This window comes from Gorilla gorilla, chromosome 19 (genome assembly GCF_029281585.2).
Source record: "Gorilla gorilla gorilla isolate KB3781 chromosome 19, NHGRI_mGorGor1-v2.1_pri, whole genome shotgun sequence".
NCBI lineage: Eukaryota > Metazoa > Chordata > Mammalia > Primates > Hominidae > Gorilla > Gorilla gorilla.
In genome coordinates, this window is record NC_073243.2 from 30,173,266 (window position 1) to 30,197,101 (window position 23,836).

The window sequence follows — 23,836 nt, forward strand, 5'->3', positions numbered from 1 at the left end:
GCTTTCTTCTGCCCGTGATGAGGGAGAGCACAATCCAGTGCTTACTGTTGAGATGCTTTCCATTGTTCTGGCTGAGGAGGACCTTACTTAGGACCTTACCTAGCTTCAGAGCATTCACTCCAGTCTCTGGGCTGAGACCAAATTGCATGGCCATGTTACCAGGTCATCAAAGGGAATGGGTGAGTTTGTATGCACCCAGATTAACAAGGGCATTCTGCTGTCTGTTTCAGGCCTGGGAAAATGTCTGCAGCTTTTTTTCCCAATGTCTTACCCTCACGGCATTTCCAAGCCTCTCCCCAAGTTCACTCCAGGGCATTGGAGAAGCAGAGTGCTCTCCTTCAGTCTGGGTTGCTCGGATGCCCAGTGAAAAGGTCGGGGAGCGGAATGAGGGAGGCTCTCTGCCTCTCTCACATACTGGGGATGCATTCCCTTTTATTAGGCAGATGCCATCGTGAGACTGTCTGCCCGCATTCTCCTCCCTGTATTCTGGAGTGACCTTCCTGATTCATGTGGACTCCCATTTTCCTTCTGGAATTGAAGCTCACAGAACTGACCTTTATGCACTTTCTTGCTATTTCCAAGTGGCTGAGGCATGCTAAAAGCCTCTAATTCACCATTTTGGAAAAAAGATCACTTTTTTCCTAATGCAGGAATTTAAAGCTATATGTTTTTCTCTTAGCATTGCTAAGTGCCATTCCACAAATTTTGATATGTTGTATTCTCATTATCATTTGGTTAAAAATGTGTTTAATTTCATTTTTCTAATATTATAATTTCCTTTTTAGTGTATGAATTATTTAGAAGAGTTTTTTATCTAATGCTTAATATTATGGATTTTGAAATACTTTATTATTGATTTCTAATTTAATTCTATCAGGATCAGATAATCTGAAATATTTCAATTTCTTGACATTTATTGAGACATTTTATAGTCCAGTATGTGGCATATCTTGATGAATATTCCACATTTGCTGAAAATAGTGTTTTTCACTGTAGTTTTGCTATGTAGGATACTGTAAGTACCAATTTAGGCTCCTGAATTCTCATTTTGCTACTTGTTCTTAATAAATTACTGAGAAAGTGGTGTAAAACTATGATTATAGATATGATTATTTCCTTTTAGTCATGTCACTTTGCTTCATGAATTTTTGTTCTCTGTCATTAGTTGCATATATATATATATACACACACACATATACACACATATTTAGGATTATTCTAAATATATATGTTCATATTTAGTATTATTTCTATATATAGGTTTATATTTAGGATTATTCTAAATATGTACATATTTGGAATTATGCTAAATATATATACTTTGCATAATTATAAATATATATTTAGCATAATTCTAAATGTATATTTCATTTTTCTAATTATATATGATATATTTAGAATTATTGGGCTTAATTATTTCAAAGCATATCTTTTGCATGCCTTTTCAGTTTATCTGTATCTTTATAACTAAAATCTGCAGTTTCTAGTTTGTAGACAGATTCTAGTTTGGTGTTTCCTTTTTATCCACTTAAGTCAATATCTGCCTTTTAACTATGGGCATTTAGTACATTTATACTTAATGTACTAACTGATGTGGTTAGGTTTAAGTCTGTTATCTTGCTATGTATTTTTTTGTATCTTCTGTTGTAATTTCTTGTTTTTGTTGGTTTTCTCTTTTCCCGTTTTCTGTTGAATTAATTGAATAAGTGTTAGTGTTAAATTACAATTCCTTTATTGCCTCCTAGGCACGCCTCTTTGTTGTCTTTTAGCTAGGCATTGTTATCTTACAGTCTATTTAGAATGAATATTGTATGTTTTCACACTTTATTCCTGATTCTTCACACCTCCTGCTTTATTCTTTTTTATTCTCAGTTCAGACCAGATACTCCCTTTTTGCTTTTCATTGTTACTTTACAAATGTAATATATTTACAACAGTACAATTCCATTTACTCATTCCCTCATCCTTTATGCAATTGTTATCTATTTTTATGTATATTGTAACCCTTATCTCAGTGTATTTACTTCTAATTTAATCAGTTGGTTATTTAAGAAAATTTATGAAAAAATGATATTTTATATTTTTCTAACTATGAATATTTACCAGTGCGTTCCATTCTGGATAGATCCAGGTTGCAATTTAATATCATTTTCCTTCAGCCTGAAAGACATAGTTTAGCATCTCTTAGAAAGCAAGTTTGCTTACAATACGTTGTTTTCACTTACCTAAAAAATCTTCATTTTGCTTGCATATTTTCTGGATATAAAATTCTAGGTTGATAATTATTTTCTTTCAGTATGGTAAATATGTTACGCCATTATCTCCCAGTTTCATTACTTATAGTAAGAAGTCAATGATTATTCTTATTGCAGGATTATTGTACATAAAGTGTTCTATAAACTCCTTTATTCCCCTACTACTTTCAACATTTTTTCTTAATTTGGTTTCCAGCAGTCTGACTAGGATGAGTCTAGATACCATTCTTTTTATACTTATTGCAGTTGGATTTTGCTGAATTTTTTCAATCTGTTGATTAGTGTTTTTCATCAAATTTTGACATTGTTAGCTATTATTCTTCAAATATTTTTATTCAATATTTTTCAGTTTTATTTTCCATCCAAATATAACTCTCTTCTTCAGGATCTCCAATTACATTTATATCAAACCATTAGATACTGTTTCCCTTGTTGAGGCTCGTCCATTTAATTTTTTCTCTCTTTTTCAGATTGGATAATTTCTATTGGTCTGTCCTCAGGGTTAGTATTTATTTTGCCATCTCTAATGTGCTCCTAAGTCTATCCAGTAGTTTAAATTTTTTTTGTCCTTTTCAGTTCTAGAATTTCCATTTTTAATACTGTTTTTCCTGCTTGGATTCCCTATATTTTCATTATCTGAGATCATATTTTTATTTAATTCTTTAACAAATTTGTCTTTATTAAAATATATTTTCTTGTTTTTGTTTTTATGTGAATCATTATTTTTAAATAAAATAATTGCCATAATGGATAATACAAGTACTCTAAAAATATATAATAGAGATTCTGGGTTCCGTTAATGATCTCTAGAGAGTATTCATTCTTGTCCTGCTAAGCAGGTAAGTTACTGGCTGATTACTTTATGCTTGTAGGCTTTCAAGGAACCTCTAACTTGGCAGGACCTGACATCAGATTCTGTCTGTTTGGGCTTGATTGTATGCTTAGCTAGGGTGGCTCTAGACCAAGTTTTATTCTGAAGCTTGGTTTTCACTCTGAAGATATAGTTTTTCTGGTGTTTCAGTGGGATGCCAAGATGCTGATGAATTATGAAAATCTCTCTACTCTGTAGGACCATAGCTCTCACATCCCTGGGCAGTACTCTTCCCCTAGCATAGCTTGACCTCTAGTATCTGTTATATCTCAGCCCCAAATCAACTGATCTCTGTTGAATGAAGTCGCTCTCTTATGTGTAGCTACAGACTCACAGGAGACTCCTCTAAACAGACTTTAGGGGCTGCCCCTCTATAGAGCTCCCTCAGCTCTGCTGCCCTCACAGATCGTAGACACTTCAGCTGCTCTAAATTTTTAATTATTTCTTATCAGCTACCTACCGGGTTAAACTACTGGGTTCTGCTCAGAATCCAGCTCCCTCTTTACTCGGAAAATTGTCTCAAGGAAAAGAACAAAGTAATTATAGGGTTTCTAACGAGTTTCCCTTTTCCGAGTGATTGCAGTCTTATACTGCCTGTTTTTCACTGCCTGAAAGCCATATCCTCATTATATATAGTAACAATTTTATAGTTATAAATGGTAGGAGGACTAGTCCAAGACTAAATTATGTCTAGAAACAGAAAGCTTCCCACAAAATTTTACTATTAGATGAAAGATAATGAGAAGCCAAATAATATCCCCGCAGATAATTAAAGCATCACAAAAGCATGCCTTTGAACATATCCAAACCATAACATTTCATTTCAAAACAAGATAAAAGACTTTAAGTGTGTCATACAATATCATAAAAGAACAACATACATTAGAATTTGCAATATTCAGCAATGAGGTGCCAAAACTCAGAAAAAAAAATGTGAAAAATTAGAATCAAAATACAAACTCAGAAACACAGAAAAAATGAACAAAACAGAGTGTCCTAAGAGAAATAGAAGGTGAAAATGAATTTTTTAATTGAAAAAATAGAACAAATATCAGAAATAGTAAATATTTGAGCAAATATAGACTGGACTTCACCTCTTAGGTTGTTTAAAATATGCTTTACTGCTAATAGCAAAAATCACAGCATTGTCTTGTGAAATTTTCAGTGAATGATACATAAGGCAACTAAAACATAAAATAGGGAAAGTACAGGGATCTTATGGGGTGGTGAAATTTCTACATAAAACATTAATTCAAATACACTGAGAACTCTATTATTATTATGCATATTTTAATCCCTACAGCAATTGGTAAAACAGCTATATATATATTATATATGTATATATAGAGAGATATTCTAAACTATACAATTGATAACTTAGGGAAAGTTTTTAAATGTTCACATATCACAGAAGAAACGAAAGAGAAAAGGGGGAAAAACAAGTAAAAAGTAAGCAAACGGTGAAAGGGTACACCTATATCCAAATATGTCAATCATTATATTACGTGTATATGATCTAGAGACAATAAAGACAGATTGTCAGAATTAATTTGAAAATGACACAGCTATGTTATGAGTGTACAAGAAGCTCACTTTAATATAACATTGTAGGAATATTAAAAATTAAAAAATTAAAAGCATGGATAAATATAGGCTTTGCAAATATAAATCAGAAGGCAGCTGGAGTGGCTGTGTTAATATTAGACAAAGTATACCTTAGAGCAAAAATTATTAGCAGGGTTAAAGAGGAGCATTGCATGTTAATAAAAGAGATTAATTCACCAAGAAAACATAACAGTTAAATGTTTATGCATGTAACAACAGAACTTTAAAACTACATGAAGCAAAAACTGAAAGAACAAAAAAAAGAAATAAATCCACAATTACTGTTGGAAGCATCAACACTCCTTTCTCACTAATATGTAGAACTAGTAGAGAGAAAATCAGCAAGAAAATAGAAGAAATAAACAACACTGTCATAAAATGAGATCTAATTTACACTTATAGAACTTTCTAATTCATAACCACAGAATACACATTATTTTCAGGGCACACAGAACATTCAGCCAGATAGATCATATCTGGGTTATTAAACAAACCTCAACAAATTTTAAATAATTAAAATTATACATAGTATGGTCTCTAAATATAATGGAATGAAATCAGAAATTAACAGCAGAAAGATAAAGGAAAAATCTCTAAATACTTGAAAATTAAACAGCACATTTGGACATAATCTATGGATCAAAGAAGACATTTCAGGAGAACAATAGAAAATGTTTTTAGCTGAGAAAATATGAAATCTAACACATCAAAGTTTGTAGGATGCAGGTAAAACTGTGCTTCCTTGGAAGTAATGCATATATTAGAATAAAAAAAGGCCTCAAATCAAGAATTTAAGCTTTCACTTTAAGAAAGTAGAAAAAGAGTAAAATACACACCAAGAAGGTAGAAGGAAGGAAATAGTAAAAATAATAATGGAAAAGATAAAAATGAATTTAAGAGAAAGGGACAATGGTAAAGATATAGAGAGTGTTCAATAAACAGATAATGAGAGTTCCCAAGGAAAAAATCAAAATGCAAAACAAAAACCATAAATCAAAAAAACTTTTTTATAAAGTTAAAAAAATTCGAAAGTATGTATCGCGAGAACACACTACGTGTTTAAGAGTTGATCCATTCATTGGAAGCCATTATTCTTAGCAAACTAACACAGGAACATTAAACCAAATACCTCATGTTCTCACTTACAAGTGGGAGCTAAATGATGAGAACACATGGATACGTAGGGGGAAAAACAGACACTGGGGCCTATCGGAGGGTGGAGGGTGGTAGGATGGAGAGGATCAGGAAAAATAACTAATAAGCACTAGGGTTAATACCTGAGTGACGAAATAACCTGTACAACACACTTCCATGACACAGGTTTACCTGTATAACAGACCTGGACGTGTACCCTATAACTTAAAAGTTAAAATATTGACCCAGAATGACCACAATAAAGACATATTCTAATAAAATTACCACATCTTAAAAAACAGTCACTTTTCTTCAAAGTGCTAAACATAGAATTACCATATGCTTTGTAGGAGTACAAAACAACAGTAAGGCAAAGAATAGATGATCTGACTGTCAACAGCAATAATTTATGCCAGAATAAAATGTAATAATACACGTGAGGAACTCAAAAAAATGTGACCTAAAGGTTTTATATCTAGCAAATAATGACTTTTAAATATAAAGGGTATAGATCATCTGCTGTCAAATTGCAAGAACTCAAGGAATTTTGTTCCCATGATTTCTTCTTGAGGAGTAATCAAGAAACCAGCTTTATTTTTTTCCTTATATTTATGTGTTTATTTATTTGAGACTGAGTCTCACTCTGTCATCCAGACTGGAGTGCAGTGGCGAGATCTCGGCTAACTACAACCTCTGCCTCCCGGGTTCAAGCAATCCTCCTGCCTCTGCCTCCAGAGTAGCTGGCATTACAGGCACACACCACCACGCCCAGCTAAGTTTTGTATTTTTAGTAGAGAGGGGGTTCACCATGTTGGCCAGGCTGGTCTCAATCTTTTGACCTCAAGTGATCCACCCGCCTCAGCCTCTCAAAGTGCTGGGATTACAGGCATGAGCCACTGTACCTGGCCAGAAAACCAGCTTTAGACAACCAAAATGATTCAGGTCACATGGGAATAGGGACTGGGGCATAAACATATAGTTACTAGTAGAACTTAAGAGTTAAAGGGGTTACGTTATAGAATGTATAGTATATAATAGATTTATAAATTAAGAATAAAATTAATTTTTTAAATTTATCAAATATTTATAAATTGTTTTAAATTTTATTCAATTCTTTTCAAAAACTGGGAAAGAATATTGAGATTATGGACAAAACCAACCTTTTAAGCTATTCTCAAAAACTATAATGGATGGCTATAATATATTGTTATACTGAGGCTTTTGTCTATGTAATATGTAATAAGGTAAATTAATCATTATGGATATTCCAATTCTATGACCCCCTGTGTCCTTAAGAACCATGATTCTCAGTGTTGAAGAAAGAAGGTAGCCACACAATGCAAACAAAAATCTTGTTTAAAAAGCCTGTACTTATAAATTTGGATTGTAAATATTTGTATGAATTTGTGGGATGTTTTGTTTTATATGTGCTATATACATATTTTCTAGTTTTATTTACTGAAGAGATTTAGAAACAATGACCAATCAAGCAATAGAGAACATCCCTAGAGTCCACACAGAGGTCTTGAAATATTATTTTCTATTAAAAGAAATCAAGGTTTTTTGTTTGGTTGGTGTTTATCTTTCGAGAAACAGCTGATCCACATCTGTGGCAGGAATTGTACAGGATTACCCTGGAATATCTTTCACACCAAATGTGTGGGTACTATCCCAAACTACAAGACTCATGTAGAAAAGAAAGCAGAAGCTAATTTGAAGACATTTTCACAGGTCAAAAGTGAACAATTTGAGCTTTGATAACAATTGCAATGGCTTGAAACCCATCAAAAATTTAAGTCCTTGAACTCATAACAACATAATTTTAAAAACCTAATAAGTCACTTGTGGAGATGAGTAGGGAACATATTAATTATTTAAAACTGGTAAATCAAGAAAAAGAACCTAACATTTATTTTGTCTTTTCTGTATGAACTTTCACTTAAGGCATCCAGTAGTAGATGAGGGGCAGTACCTATTTGTAAATGTTTTCCACTAATAAGTGACAAATAAATAGTAGAATATTACTATTTTGCAATCCCACTGAATTAATGAATCTAAGTTGTAAGCATCAAGAGTCGCTCAACATCATAAAAAAGAGACTGAGATATCATGTTCCTCCTGATGAAAGAGCCCAGCTCCACTTACAGTCTTACCATTAGGATCAGGCTGATCCAGTCTCAGTCTAATGGACAACATGCAGGAACTCCACAGGGTAGAGGGCATGGTGAACTGCCCCACAGGAGTGCAAAATCAGAAAAATCCAGACTGCAGGAAATTGCACAGGTCCAACAGCCTGGGTTCTTCAACAATAAATCATAAGGGAAGAAGGGAATGAAAAGAAAATCTATGAGTAAAAGAGATTTAGAAGACATATCCTTTTTTTTAATGGGCAATACTAAACTCTTGCGTCTTGAGTTGAGCACGTGGGTGATAAAACTGTAAAGTAACACAAGGAAGGAAATAATGATATAGAAATGAGGATAGGAGTTACTTTGGGGAAAAAGAAGGGGCTTAAGATTAAGATGGGGCATACCGAGGGGCTTCTGGTATGGGCGGCAAAGTTAAATTTCTATACGTGGATGGTGGTTAAAAGGGTATTCACCTTACAAGCTTTATATTCAGCTGGGTTTTTTTGGTATTTTTGTTTTATTTTACTGTAAAAAATGGGTTGGAAATATCATTATTTTTCTTGTGGACCTTGCCAATTGTGGCTCACTTTGAAGATCTCCCTGAATACAAGAATTAATAAGTATTTACTTATATATTCTTCAGCACAGTTTAAATGAGTAATTTCATATTTAAACTATTTAATATATGTTTTACTTTTTAAATTTTTATTCTTACAGATTTAGGGGTACACATGTAGTTTTGTTATGGATCTATTGCATACTGGTGAAGTCTGGAATTTTCATGAATCCATCACCCAAACATTGAACATTGTACACAATAGATAGTATTACATCTCTCACTCCCCTCCCACCCTCCTCCAATGTCTATTATTCCACTCTATATGTCACTTACAAGCTGAAGCCACCCATTGTTTAGCTCCAACTTGTAGGTGAGAACATGCTATATTTGCCTTTCTGTCTCTGAGTTATTTCTCTTAGGATAATGATCTCCAGTTCCATCCATGTTGCTGCAAAAGACGCAATTTCCTTCTTTTTTATGGCGAAGTAGTATTACCACATTTTAAAAAATCTAATCATGCATTGTAGGACACTCACATTGACTGCATATCTTTGCTATTGTAAAGAGTGATGTGATATACATATGAGCACAGAAGTCTTTCTGATAAAATGATTTATTTTCCTTTGCGTAAATACCAGCAGTGGGATTACTAGAGGGTAGTTCTATTTTTACTTGTTTGAGAAAGTTCTATACAATTTTCCGTAGAGGTCTCCATACAGGTTGTGCTAATTTACATTATCACCAACAGTGTATAAGCATCCTCACCAACATCTGTTATTTTTTGACTCTTTAATATTAACAAGGCTGACTGGTATAAGATGGCATCTCACTGAGGTTTTAGTTTGCGTTTATATGATGACTAGTGATGTTGAACTTCTTTTTTTCTATATGTTTCTTGGCCATTTGTATGCCTTCTTTTGAAAAAATATTGTTTTGTCTGTTCGTGTCCTTCACCCACTTTTTAATGAGATTTTTTTTTTCTTGTTGAGTTGTTTCAGTTCCTTATAGATTCTGGATATTAGCCTATTGTCAGATGCACTGTTTGCAAATATTTTCTCTTTCTGTAGGTTGTCTGGTTACTCTGTCAATTATTTTTCTGTGCAAAGCGTTTTAGTTTAATTAAGTCCCATTTTTCTATTTTTGCTTTTGTTGCATTTCCTTTCGAGGACTTAGTTATAAATTCTTTGCCTAGGTGAATGTCCAGTAGAGATTTTTCTAGATTTTCTTCTAGGATTTTTATCTTTTCAGGTCTTACTTTTTCAACCCATCTTGAGTTAATTTTTCTATATGGTGAGAGATAGGGGTCCAGATTCATTCTTTTGCACATGGCTATTCATTTGTCTCAGCACCATTTACTAAAGAGGCTTTTTCCCAGGTGTATATTTTTGTTGATATTGTCAAAGGTCAGTTGGTTGTAGGTATATGACTTTATTTCTGGGTTATCCATTCCGTTTTATTGATCTATATGTCTATTTTTATATTAGTATCATGCTGTTTTGGTTATTATAGCCTTGTATAATTTGAAGTTAGGTAATGTGACACTTTCAGTTTATTCTTTTTGCTTAGGATTGCTTTGGCTATTTGGGCTTTTTTGTTGGTTCCATATAAATTTTAGGATTTTTTTTATAATTATGGGAAGATTGACATTGGTAATTTGATAGGAATTGTGTTGAATCTGCAGATTGCTTTGGATAGTATAAATTATTTATCTAGAATGTATGCTTAGTATATGGTATGATGTAGGGATTTTATTTTACCATTATTTCACTCCCCATACATGTTTTCAAGTTGTTTTTTACTACTGAAAAAATAATGTATGCACATGGAGGAAAACCATAAATGAAGCACAAGAGAAAAGAAACCCTTCCTTCCATTTATAGCTTTATCTCTCTTACCAAAGACAACCAGTCTTCCTATTTTTTGTTATTGTTGCTGTTGTTGTTTTGCACTGCAGTAAATAATTGTTTTCCATGCAGCGTCTTTAATCATTTAGCTTTGCATAAAGCATTCCACTTTAACTCAGTTCATATAGTTTTTGTGGATTTGATTTTAACCCAAAGTTGATGAGGTTCCCTAGTCACAGAAATTGCATCAGGAAAGGGAATACGATACAAGTCAGGCCAACAAGAGCCAACAAGACTCAATTTTAGGAGTTTTATCTCAACTACTGAGCAAGAAAAAAAAAAAACACTTTAAATTTGGTATAGTCAAGATGTCGTCTGGAGCTGTTAGAAATCACACCACATAGAGCCCGAAGATAAAACCAACAAACAGAATGCAGAGCCAAGATATGGAGGAAATCAGAGACTGATACTATGGTTTTGAACCCTGCCCAGTTATATGTGAAGTCTAATTTTATACTTTTCAGTTTATAAGAGATAAGGAATTCCCTGGTTGCAAACTTGGATTGAATTTTTTTCCCTTGCAATCAGAATCTAGCTGATAGTATATTCTCCTGAGAATTAATTCTATCTGCATAAACACATACATTTATGTGTACACACACAAGACTGTCATGGTCAGAACTTGGAATCCAAATAGATCTAACTAAGTTGTGTTTTATAAACCCTCTGATTTTCTTCTCACTATCTGAAGCTCAGAAATAAAACAGATTTGAGTAATACAGAATCTCATTATATGTGTTCTCTGAACTCTTACTATTTGAAGTGTGTGTGTGTGTGTGTGTGTGTGTGTGTGTGTGTGTGAGAGAGAGAGACAGAGGCAGAGAGAGAGGAGAGAGAGAGAGAAAAGGGGGGGCATTTTATATACTGTCTTGGAGATCTTTCATATCAGTTCGTAGACAGTACTTTAAGTGGCTGTAAATTTTTTTCTGTGTAGCATGTGCTTAACCAGCATGTAGCCCACTGAAAGACATGTTTGTGTACAATTCTTTGCTATTCCAAACATAAATATTTTATCACAAATGTATATGAATATATCAAACAGTAAGGTCTTAAGAGTAGAATTGTTGATCCAAAGGATATGAACAACAGCTTTTTATAAGAGAAAAGTAAGAGTTTGGTTTGGACTTGTTAAGAGTACTGAAATAGGAGCAGGTCTTGGGGAAAACATCTTTATTATATTAAAGATGTATCCCAATGTTTATTTATAAATGTCTTATTTTACCAAAAACAAGCCTTTAAAATTTTTATGAAGTCCTCAACTTTTTAACCTATTTGAATGATTAATTATATTAAAAGTTTTCCAGATATTGAACCATCTTTGCATTACTAGAAAAAGCCTGTCTTGGGCTTGATGTGCTATACTTTTGAAATACTCTGAGAGATTTAATTATACTTTTGAGGATTTTTACAATTTTTAAAATATGTATCTACTTTTCTGTTGCATCTTTTTCAGGTTTCTGCAGTCATCTTAAGTAGGATGATAATAGCTTTTGATACCAAGTGAAACAATTTATATAGCATGAGAATTATTTATGATGTAAACATTTGCCCATAGATTTTTTTGAGCCAGGGATCTCATTTGCAGATAGTTTTTTAGAATAAATTAAACTGTCATTGCCACTAATTTAGTATAGTTTTTCACTTTTTGAGTCAGTTTTGGTCACTAATCTGCAAAAATCTATTTCAAACAGAATTTTTATTAGTATGTATAAATTTTTCAAAATTTTATATTGTACTTTTTTTGTTAAATATTTCTTATATTCATATCATTTATTATACCTTATTAGATATGACAAATTTTTGTCACTTTTTCATGATACATCAAAGAATAACTTCTGAATTGATCAATTCTATTGCTCTGTCTTCTAATTCATTACTTTTCTTTTCACTTTTCTTCTTTACTTCATTGACCTAGTTTTGGTAATGAATATGTTTACTTTTCTTCTTTTTATTTTAATAAAATTACAAGGCAATGAAATTGCCTCTGACTAAATCTTTGGTTGTTTTATGAAATATTTTTTCAAGTAGTGTTCTTTGCTATTTTTTTCTGAGTGGCTCATTATTTCTAATTTAATTTCCTTTTATCCAGGATAAATTTGAGACATATTTGTTTCTTTCCATGTAGTTTGAAATTACAAACAAATTTATACACATTTAAAAATGTGACAAATAGTATAAGTTTCTGTTATTGTTGTTTTGAGATGGAGCCTCGCTCTGTCACCCAGGCGGGAGTGCAGTGGCATGATCTCGGCTCACTGCAAGCTCCGCCTTCTGGGTTCACGCCATTCTCCTGCCTCAGCCTCCCAAGTAACTGAGGCTACTGGCACCCGCCACCACGCTCAGCTAATTTTTTGTATTTTTAATAGAGATGGGGTTTCACTGTGTTAGCCAAGATGGTCTTGATCTCCTGACTTCATGATCTGCCCACCTCGGCCTCCCAAAGTGCTAGGATTACAGGCGTGAGCCACCGCGCCTGGCCATAAGTTTTGAGTTATGTTACACTCTGTCAGCTAATAGTCTAGACAAATTTTATTATTTATAAATTAATGGATTAATATACATTCATATTTTATAACTATTTTATTAAAAACCAATCAAGAATAAACTGTGAATATGGTGCAACATTCCCTGCTGTGAGATGCTTGGTTAAGGAATTTTGTTTCTCCTGTGTGGCATCCATTTGAGAAAATATTCTGCCCATGAGATTCAAGTGGGCTACAACCCATACATGCTCCTTTACTTTCCTTTCTCCCTTTAGGGTGACACAGGCTTAAACTGAGACAATCCAGCATGGAACTCTTGCAGGAAGTACTAGGAAAGTGCATTTTCTTTCCATGAGGGTTGCCAAACTGGAAGCATGTTAGCTAAAGCTACCTGTAGTCATTTTGTGGCCACATTGGGTGAGATTGTCTGAGAAAACAAGCCAACTGAAGCAGAGCAGAGCAGATATTCTACCAACCTAGTTGGAGCCCTGGTTCCAGCCTTGCCTGAAGCTAAATGCACCTCTATGCTTCCTTTTTACTGACCCAATAAATTTCCCTATTTGTTTAAACAAGCTTGATACGAATTTTTTTCACCCAGAGACTCTTGATTCATTTTTTTTTATTAATTATGTGGCCTCCCACAAAGATGAATACTGATGAAGTATACTGCCAGCCAAGAAGCTCAGGGCTCTGATTTGTAGTCTGAAGACACATGTGGCATACATCAAAGAGTAAAGATCTCCACTTCAAGCTTTGCTCTGTTAGCTTGTTGAGCTTTTGTTGCTTAAAGGGAGAAGCTTGCTGAGTTTTCTAGAATAGCACAGTGTATTGTTTGAGTACATATCTTTGACATGGCACATATTGCAACATGATCCCAATTCACAGCAAAATCAATGGTGCCAAGGTTATCGTTGTCTCAATATCACTGGACCTCAGAAATTTCACAGGGGCCCCAGAGCTTTCAGAGTAAAAACATCAATCATCCATGCAGTGATGCAGGATTAATTCACATGTTCAAAAGCATCTGGTCATAACAAAGTTGTGTCTTCAGAGGAAGACTTGTTGTTTGAAGCTCATCCTCCAGCAAGATCAATAAATGTCCCAAAGCGCTGAGGACTCATTCTTCTCTTTTATGTTTTCCTTTGCATAATGACAAAAACAAATCTAGGGACATTTGGAGCAGTTGTCTCTACTTACAAATAGTCCTTTGGGGCTCCATGGGTAAATGCCTTAAATAATAAGCTTTAAATATAATGGATAGTTCTTGTTCAGAAGAAGAAATAATGTTCTTTTTAAGAATCAGCTGCAAAAGGGGGGGGGGGAATCAAAGAAAGAAAACTTCATTGAACTTGAAAGAAAACATTGGGAGAAAAAAATCACCAACTATGGAACCACTATAACTTCTAACTTCTAACAATGCGGCATGAATATGTCTAAGTTTTCACAAAATAACACATTTAAGAATTTTAACTAGTCAAAATACAAAATCAGTCAACTTATTGTTTGAAATGCCTTGTTATTTAACTTAACTGACCATATAATTCAACCAGACACGTACTTACTATGTGTACATGTGCCTGCACACCTGCATGTGTTTGCAGATCAATAATCTGAAGATAGTTTGCAAAACCTTGAAAAGTTTACAGAATCCCTTTGAAGCACTGAGTAAATCTTTCTTTAGTTTTGGAGTCATTTGGAGGCATGGTTCACTTTACTCACATCAGACTTTTGCTTTAGCAACAACAAAAAATGGACAATTTTCTACCAAAAGAAAAAAATAAATAATTTTTTTGAAAAATGTGGTTTTATTTGCTCATGGTAGTTCATCAGGAGCAGAAATATGAACTCCTTGAAAGTAAGTCTATCTGTAAAGTATTAAGTAACCACTTCTTAACCTTCAACTCTATGCTGTAAACTTTACTTTTTGTAATAAGGTTAAAAGAGTGACACTAATGGAAGTCTCTGAAAATAACCTACGGCCTCTGCAAAGACTGGGTGTGTTTGCATAATCTGAACTGAGCAAACCTTGGAAGAAATGTATGAGCACACATTCTAACACCTTCAATTAAGTTCTGTTAAACTTCCAGAGACTATGTATCTTCTATAAATGGTGAGGAAAGTAGTTGATTCAGACAGGCTACAGTGTTGGAAATGGACTAGTCGCTGTATTTAATCTTTTGAGGGTTTTATTGTTTCAGGCTAGTTAGATTTTGAGCTTGAGCCTCTAAACTCTTGAAGAAGTATATAGAAAGAAGTATCTGAACTCTTACATAAGATATATTCTATATGCAAAATACCAGACAGCTATCAACAACTTTCTCCAAAATCAGAGAAAACTGGAAATAAAGGAGAGGGTGTTTTTGTTTGTTTGGTTTGGGTTTATTTTTTGCAAGGTGCTGTGTTGGTGGTGGTGTTTGGATCTCTGAGTTTTCTGAAACCCCAACCCTCTGCCTGACCCATGACTGACAGTGTCTCAGAGACTTGCTCATTACACACGATGAATAGCAACGTCCCCTGGTTATTGCAATCAGTGTCCATCAGTTGGAGAACCATGCAGATGTAATGGCTGATGAATCACATTTTATGATGCAAATGGCCCTGGGAGGAATTGTGTTCCCTGTATCCCAGATCCTTTCTCCTTTTAAAAATCTCATTTTCAATGTCTTGCATGTAACATTTTAAAAGTTATTTTTATTGTTTTTGTTCCCGTAGAGAAAAGCCTTATTGTAGAAGTTACAAAGCTTGCATGACCAAATCACAAAAGAAATTTAGTTCTAAAAAGTAACAAAAGAAAATGAGGGAATATTTTATTTTATTTTTTTTTAAGTTTACCATTGGCTTTGGGGAGAAAAATCACAAAAGATTAGGCTACATGGTCTGGAAGCCTTCAAAGAGAAAAAACAGTTCTTTTAATACAGGTCTAGTAACTAATTAATATTTTGAAATTTTATAATGTGTATAACTTCCAGCTATTACAAGAAATAATTTATTGTGAGCCTCTCAGATGTGAAGGGAAATTGATGACCTGACAATATAGTGGAGAATGTTAGAGCAAAATGACTTTTCTTTCCACTTAAAATAACATGAAGACTATTTCTTTTCTATTTTGTCAAATTATCTTGATGCTATAGATTCTTGAAAAGAATCAGGATCCTGATTCTGATCAGGATCATCTCTGCACCTCCTGTCAGAATTTGCATATCTCAAGGCACAATTTAGGGTAAGCATCCTTGGGCACCAAGCATTTTACATTGTCCCAAAAGTCTCAGCAAGTCCTCGGCAAAGTCCTCTTGTCTCTGTCTGTCTAGCTGCCTCTTCCTACACCCCAACTCCCCTGCCCTTGATTCTCTGTTCCATTTCATCTCTCCTCCTCTTTTTGTCATGTTCCCAGTAGATTGGAACGTTTGGAGGTTTCTTTTCCTACACCCTCATTCTCCTGTCTTTATTGTCTTACAAACATATATGTGAACCCCTCATTGTTATTAAACTTTTTTCCTCCCTAACCTCACTTTCTCATGTGATAAACCATCCTGTCATCAGTTTTAAGTACCTTCTGTCTGTCATAAAATAGGCCACTCTAAATTTTTTTTTTAATGCCCATTTGTCTTCTGACTACATGAGCAGCAAAGGTTCAACATCTATCCCTACATTCTTCCAGAATTTCTTCCACTATATTTATTTCCATCCATTCTCTCTCTTTACATATAAATAACAGAGATTGGTCTGTTTGTAGTATCTGAGGTTTTCTATGTAACATACAGATGTCCTGTCCATTTCAGGACTCTCCTGTCTCTTGCCTGATGTTTGACTGAAACACCTAGCACCTCCCAGGACTAGGTGCACATCCTCTTAGGATATAGTCTTCTTAATAGAGGACTGAGCTCTGATAATGTCCACCACTGTTGTAACTAGAAATCCTTTTCTCTGATTTCACTGTCAATGCTACGAGCTCATTCAATTCCAAATGTCCCATAATTTGGATTGTTTATAGTCTAGTCAGGAATGAGCCTTGCCACACCCACTCCACTTATCAGCAACTGGAGGAGCAAATGCGTATCTCAGAACTGTGAAGTCATTTGATGCCAGACTTTCTTTGATGTCAGCAAGTTGAGGTTTTATGTGCATTTTTTATCTAAACTATGGAGTCTGACTGCAGCTGCCCTCATTAGCTTTGTTCTGGAGGACAGGGCCTGTCTTCTGCATTGACTCTTAGTCAGTGTGCATCTAAGTCATCTATTTGTTTTTAGTTTTTTCTTTCAAAGGATTCAACTGTTTACATTTTCCTTGAGCTGCTTCCATTATTTCATAAAGTAGACCTTACCTTTTTAGTCCTGCAAATTCTCATTATTAGATCATGATAATCATGGGATTGGATGTCTAAAATTTTTTCTCCATAAATACCTCCTCAATTCAGTGTGCATATCCTAAACGGAGACAGCTGATGTTACACAGCTTTTTGTAGGCTTTTAGTCCCTAGCACAGCTCTTCGGACACAGGCAGTGATACTGCTTTAATTTTAAATGGGGGCATGCGTTTTTATTCATTACGGGTTTCTACTAGCTTCAGGCCAAAGCCCAAAGACCTATTATGTCTAAGCAAAAATAGCCACTGTCATTTCCTGAATGCTGAGTCAAAACTACTCTGTACGCAAGAGATGGAGGGCATCACTTGTAAGGGGAGGGGAACTTGAATGCTTTTCTTCCACTCTATTTTTTTCCACTATCCTGCTATGCTTTGCTTTCCCACAAGATACACTTTCATGAAGCCCCTCCTGAAATGCACTTGTGAACTAGAAACAGAAGAAAATCCTTGGTACTTGTCTTCTACCATTTACAAAATCAGCCATCATCAAGATCTGCGTAGTCTGGGTATTACTGTGGGTAACAGAGAAAAGCTATGTTATTTCAAACATAAATTTATATTGGGTCATCCTATAGGTGGACAAAATGACACTAAATGATGATAAATACTGTGGATTCTATCCAGGGCAAAGTGAATGTAAGGAGGCTGAGGAGAAGGACAAGACAAGAGAAGCACCAGGAAGGTGGGAAAAGAAGATCCCAAAGAAGACAGGCTTATAAAATTTGAGCCAGGAGGGAAGAGGACAGAGGAGACACAAGTTCAAGACTAGAACCCATCTGATGTGTGTGATAGAGATCAGTGGGGCCAAGAATCTTGCAAGCCTCAAGTGATCCAAGGTGAGAAGACTTAAAACGATGAAGTCTCAGATGGCCTCAGAGAATCCATTTTTAAATTAAATTCAGTGTATCTCAGTCCAATCATAAAGTTTCTCATCCCTCCCTCCTGAGGACTATAAGCTGACAAAAAGACTAGATTGTATAGGGTTGAAGGAATGAAGCAAATTCTGATTGAGGAACAATCATAGGTATTGAGCTGAGCAAAGAAAGACAATTTCTCCAAGTCGAGTCTCTAATTTTTCCACCTGGATGTGAATTATAACCTGAGTTGAGGCACCATAAGAATAATACAATACTCTATGCATTCTAACTGGTGAATGAAGTGCAAAATGGATGAATGAACAGGTTTTCAAGAGTATGAAAATCCAGGCCATCATTTCACTGTCTAAAAAATTATCCTTTTTATGTCTTTAGTTTCACAACAAAAACTGTGGAGACTTTGTGGCCAACGTGGATTAGGTGATGAGGTTAGCTGTTTTTCACCTGAAGATCAATCATGAGGCACAGACACACCTTGATATGTGTTAAGGATGAGAATGAAAAGGTTATACAAGTAAACAAGCTGAAGAAAGAAGGCTCAGGTGGGTCTCCACTGGGCATCAGGTGAGCCTTTAACACAAAGACAAGTTCAGGGGAAGATGGCCTTAGACGAAAGATCCCTGAAGTCACTGTCACAAGAACTAGGTTACATTCTGGTTACACATCCATGGATTCTGTCCCTGGTTTTATTTTGTGAACACAATGCTTTTTATCTGTGGCACATTTTTTGAGAAGACAAACTTTGATTGCTATTAAACACAGAGCTGAAAGCAAGTGAGAGGCGATTCTCCAAAAGCACTTCCTCAGCAAACAGCGTGTCTATTGTGTGTGGGTTCTTTAACTGGCTGAGAACTGAATTTCACCTTTGGCATTCAAGAAAAGTGTTTATTTTTACTGTCCTCACTGTTTTAATGTTTAAACGAAATCTAAATACTGAGGTGAACTCTATCATGAAACAAGTGAAACGGCAACATAGGTTGATCGAGAAAGAAGCAAATTCCAGCATGGCGGGCACTACATGTTTCAGCTCATCAGTTATCTGAATCTTATGGCTCTAAAGATGGATGGATGAGAATACATAGGCAGAAGCTTCCTGGTGAGGCTGGTATGATTCTGTTGTCATATCTTCAACACTACCCTTCTACCTTCAGGGTTGCTGTTGTAGGTTTTATTTCTTTGGCTTCTGTTGCCAGTAATGGAAAAGGACCACATGGAAGACTGTATTTATGTACATCATGTCCAAACAGAATATCCTATAATAGTGAATCTTGGAAGAAAGCTTGAGAGATGTGGCCGAGCGTGGTGGCTCACACCTGTAATCCCAGCACTTTGGGAGACTGAGGTGGGCTGATCACGAGGTCAGGAGTTCGAGACCAGTGTGACCAACATGGTGAAACCCCATCTCTACTAAAAAGACAAAAATTAGCCGGGCCTGGTGGAGTTGCACCCGTAATCCCAGCTACCCAGGAGGCTGAGGCAGGAGAATTGCTTGAACCCAGGAGGCGGAGGTTGCAGTGAGCCAAGATCATACCACTGCACTCCAGCCCTCCAGCCTGGACAACAGAGCAAGACTCTGTCTCAAAAAAAAAAAAAAAAAAAAAAAACACCAGTTTGAGAGACGTATGTGAGGACTGATTACCGAAAGCGAAAGGGTTTAGTACATCTCATGAGAACAGAGCAGTCACAAGTGATATAAACCAAACTCCCTTGGAAATTTGTAATCTATCAACTTCTTTATTTAAAGAGAATGGGAGGTTTACTGTGAAACAGTCATAAGACAGATTTCCAGAAAACATAACAATTCAGAACATATATTTAATTCCTCTTCAATCCAGATCCTTGTTGAAACAATGAAAGAGTACAATATACTGCCATGAAAAGTACTGAGAAAAGTCTACAGGTAGTGACATGGAAGAAAAGAAAAAATATTAAATAGATCAAACTAGTTACATAATTTGTATCTCATTTCTGTAAAATAAATTTAACATTTATAAGTGTATTAGTTTGTTCTCACATTGCTATAATAAAATACCTGAGACTGGGTAATTAAAAAAAACATCTAATTGGCACACAGTTCTATAGGCTGTACAGAGAAAACAGTGGCTTCTGCTTCTGGGGAGGTTTCAGGAAACTTCCAATCATGATGGAAGCTGAAGGGGAAGCAGACACATCTTACGTGGCCAGAGCAGGAGCACGAGTGTGAAGGGAAGTGTCTGTTCATATTCTACGCTCACTTTTTAATGGGGTTGTTTGTTTTTTTCTTAGAAATTTAAGTTCCTTGTAGATTCTGGATATTAGGCCTTTGTCAGATGGATAGATTGCAAAAATGTTCTCCCATTCTGTAGGTTGCCTGTTCACTCTGATGATAGTTTCTTTTGCTGAGCAGAAGCTCTTTAGTTTAATTTTGCAGGGACATGGATGAAGCTGGAAACCATTATCTTCAGTAGACTGTTAACAGGAACAGAAAACCAAAAACAAACAAAAGCATGAAGAGGGAAGTGTCACCCACATGAGAACTCACTATTGTGATGACAACACCAAGGGGAATGGTGTTAAACCATGAGAACCGGCCCCCATGATCCAATCACTTCCCACCAGGCCCCACCTCCAATACTGGATATTACTATTCAACAAGAGATTTGGGCAGGGATACAGATCCAAACCATATCAGTAAATATAATAAATATGTAAATATATGTATGCAAGTTAACAAATGAACCAGTTGGTATGTAAGTATGTATATAAAGGACCATAGCAGTTACATTGGAAATTAAGACTTTCATTAAATTTTGCATATGTATATTTTCAGTTTCACAAGTATAAAGATTTTATAAAATTTAAGCAATGTAAGGTCACACAATAAACATCTAAGTCTTTATTTATCTCTGACCCTTTCAACTCGACATCCATTTTTTAGGTTACACATTTTGGAAATGTTTGGATTGTTTGCAACAACCATTTTACTCTTTTTTTCTGATTTTTTCTAATCAGAAAAATAAATATTAAAAATAATGTATAAGCCAAGAAATATAAGTTTTCTATCAGAATTAGAAACTATGGAAGAGTTCTATCCATATGTAGAAATTCAAAAGTATTTCTGCTCTCTATATTATGAATAAGACCAAGCCAAGGAAAGATTTGGCCAACTGGCGATTCACCACATATGAAGAAAAAGCTCTCCTGGGAAGTAAGGGGGGAAAAAAAAACACTGGACAAGTTCTCCTTAACATTTCCTAAGAGCAGCGGCTGGTAGTGAGGGCTCTGGGGGAGGCAGACAGTGAGTGATGACCAGTGACCTAGGAAATAGACCTGACATTGGGATTCATACATCCTGCTGGGTGGATTTTCTCCTGCCATTTAGTTCTGCCAGCTCTCCTGGACAAAACGGCCAGTTAGAGACAAAGTAGCCACCCAGGTGAAAGTGGGGTAGAAACAATTTTTAATGTGTATGTTGATCGTGAGCGTTTCTTCTGTGAATTTTCTGGAGATAATTGAATCTCTCTATTGCGGTTAGCTTGGACATTGGCATCTTTCATATTTGGGCTACATATTCACCCCTTGAAAGCTGCTGAAGCTGTGACCTAGTTGAAGAAAACAGAAATCAAACTAGAGGCTTCACTTCCCTCTTCATTCAGACCTGAAAAACTCACATGGGGCCTATATGATCCATGAGAGAACCCATCTCAGCTTCCAACATTGGACAAGCATAGACTTCTCTCCCCAAATCTGAACATTTGGGACATAGGAAGCAACTGAAATGGGGACAAATCTAAAACATCTGATCAAATTCCCCTTGATAGAACCTCTCATTTATCAAAAGGTTGTAACACTTCTGAAAGTAAAACAAGTCATCTGGATGTAGGGATGACCTCATGAGGTGCTCATTCAATATTCCATGTGCTCCCCAGGTTGGAGCTCAGGACTAGCTCTGGCCAGCCAGCTGAAGTCATGTGCTTCAGGACTGAAGAAGCAGCAGAAAGTCTCTGGATTCTCACTTCATCCTCTACAGCCACCATAGAAGTCACACGTTAAGATAGTAGAAATACAAAATAGAAGCAATCTTAGATCTCTCGATCTTTGCTATGAAGGGAATCACCCTGAAAGAACTGAATACACCAGACTTCACTTGTGCAAGAAGTAAAACGTAAGCCACTAAATGTTGAAGTTTGTATAACTGCAGCATGGCTTAGCTATAACAGTAAAACTGATCTGAGATTATTTATATATTTTATAGCATATATTTATCAAAATAGAGAAAATACCAGAAGAAGTAATAGAGAATGAATTAAAGAAAATTCTTTTAAGTTCAGAGGATTCACTAATTCCCAGGTAGAAGCAACAGACCCTAATTCAGCCACATTCTCATTCAAATATTTTTCTAATTCCAAAGATAAAACAAATGATGATTGTGTGTGTGTGTGTGTGTGTGTGTGTGTGTGTGTGTGTGTTGAGGAGAGACAACAGCAATAAAATTCAAATAAAATCAGATTGCCTAAAAGAGGAAAAACTTGGCTTGACATGAAAGCTCTCTTTTACTAAGTGGAATAATGTCCCATATTTTGAGAAGAAGAAAATAAGACAGAACTTTATAATCAGTCAAACTATAATTTGTAGGAGAACAACAGAAATACAGTCTCAGACATATAACAAGTTAAAGAAAAAGCTTTAAACAAAATAAATTTAACAGACTTTCTTTGAGCAAAGAAAGATTGATGAATGGGCATCACTCAGAACTGGAAGAGGTTCCAAGAGCTCTGCTGCAATAGCATAAGCAGTGAGCTTTTACAGGTTGATGTGGAAGTAAGAGAAAGAAAACCTATTTGATTGGTTAAAGTGAAAAGACCCTAGTTAAGAGGCTAGTTGCTGTTTTCTGATTGGTAAAGTCCCGTGTTTCGTTTTACTATTTACATTGAGCTTCAGTTTGCTTACTTAAAGTACTGGAGCTACCCAGCCTAATGACCTCCTAAATTAAAAATAATAATGAATAGAACATACAACACATAGTTCTTACCATTCCTGAAAATTTCATTCCATATGTAAGAATGCTAAAGTTCAAATACGATACCCATTCATTTAATGTATAATAACCATTGTATGTATGGAAATTAATCCTCTCCATTACTATAACGCCAGAGCCTGCCTCAATACTTGGCTCATATTAAATTCTTAATAGATATTTGCTTAATCAAATGTTAAAATTATTGAGAAATATACTGAACTAAGAAATCAACAGATAAAACAGGATACAAAAGAAGTGATGGTGAACAATAAAATAGGTGAAATAATTAAATCTTTGAAAGGAGGTGTAACATAATTATAAAACTGAATGTATCTGGGATTTATGTAATATGGATTTTATTTGAAAATTTTCTTGATCAGAACATTCCAGAATTATTGATTAAAACTAGGAAGTGATAGGATAATGAGTGAGAGGTAATGAGTAAGGTATTTTACATCTCATCTTTTATAAGGTGAAGTAAGTAGTTACCGTCTCTGTCTTTATATTGGTATGTAGGAGGAAATTGATTTTGTTATGAATAACAGTAAAATAAAATCATAAGGTAAAATTTTAAGACCACTAAAGAAACATGATCAAGGGGAAGCTACTTCAAGAAAACATACATAAATAAGTGAATAAGTAAATAAAACCAAATTCAAA

General features: G+C 35.1%; 1 long non-coding RNA gene across 1 annotated transcript in view; it reads left to right on the top strand.

Moving 5' to 3' along the window:
• LOC129527921 (uncharacterized) overlaps positions 1–23,836 on the top strand; it is a 122,418-nt gene that overhangs the window by 52,348 nt on the left and 46,234 nt on the right. The gene's annotated exons all lie outside the window — the stretch shown is intronic.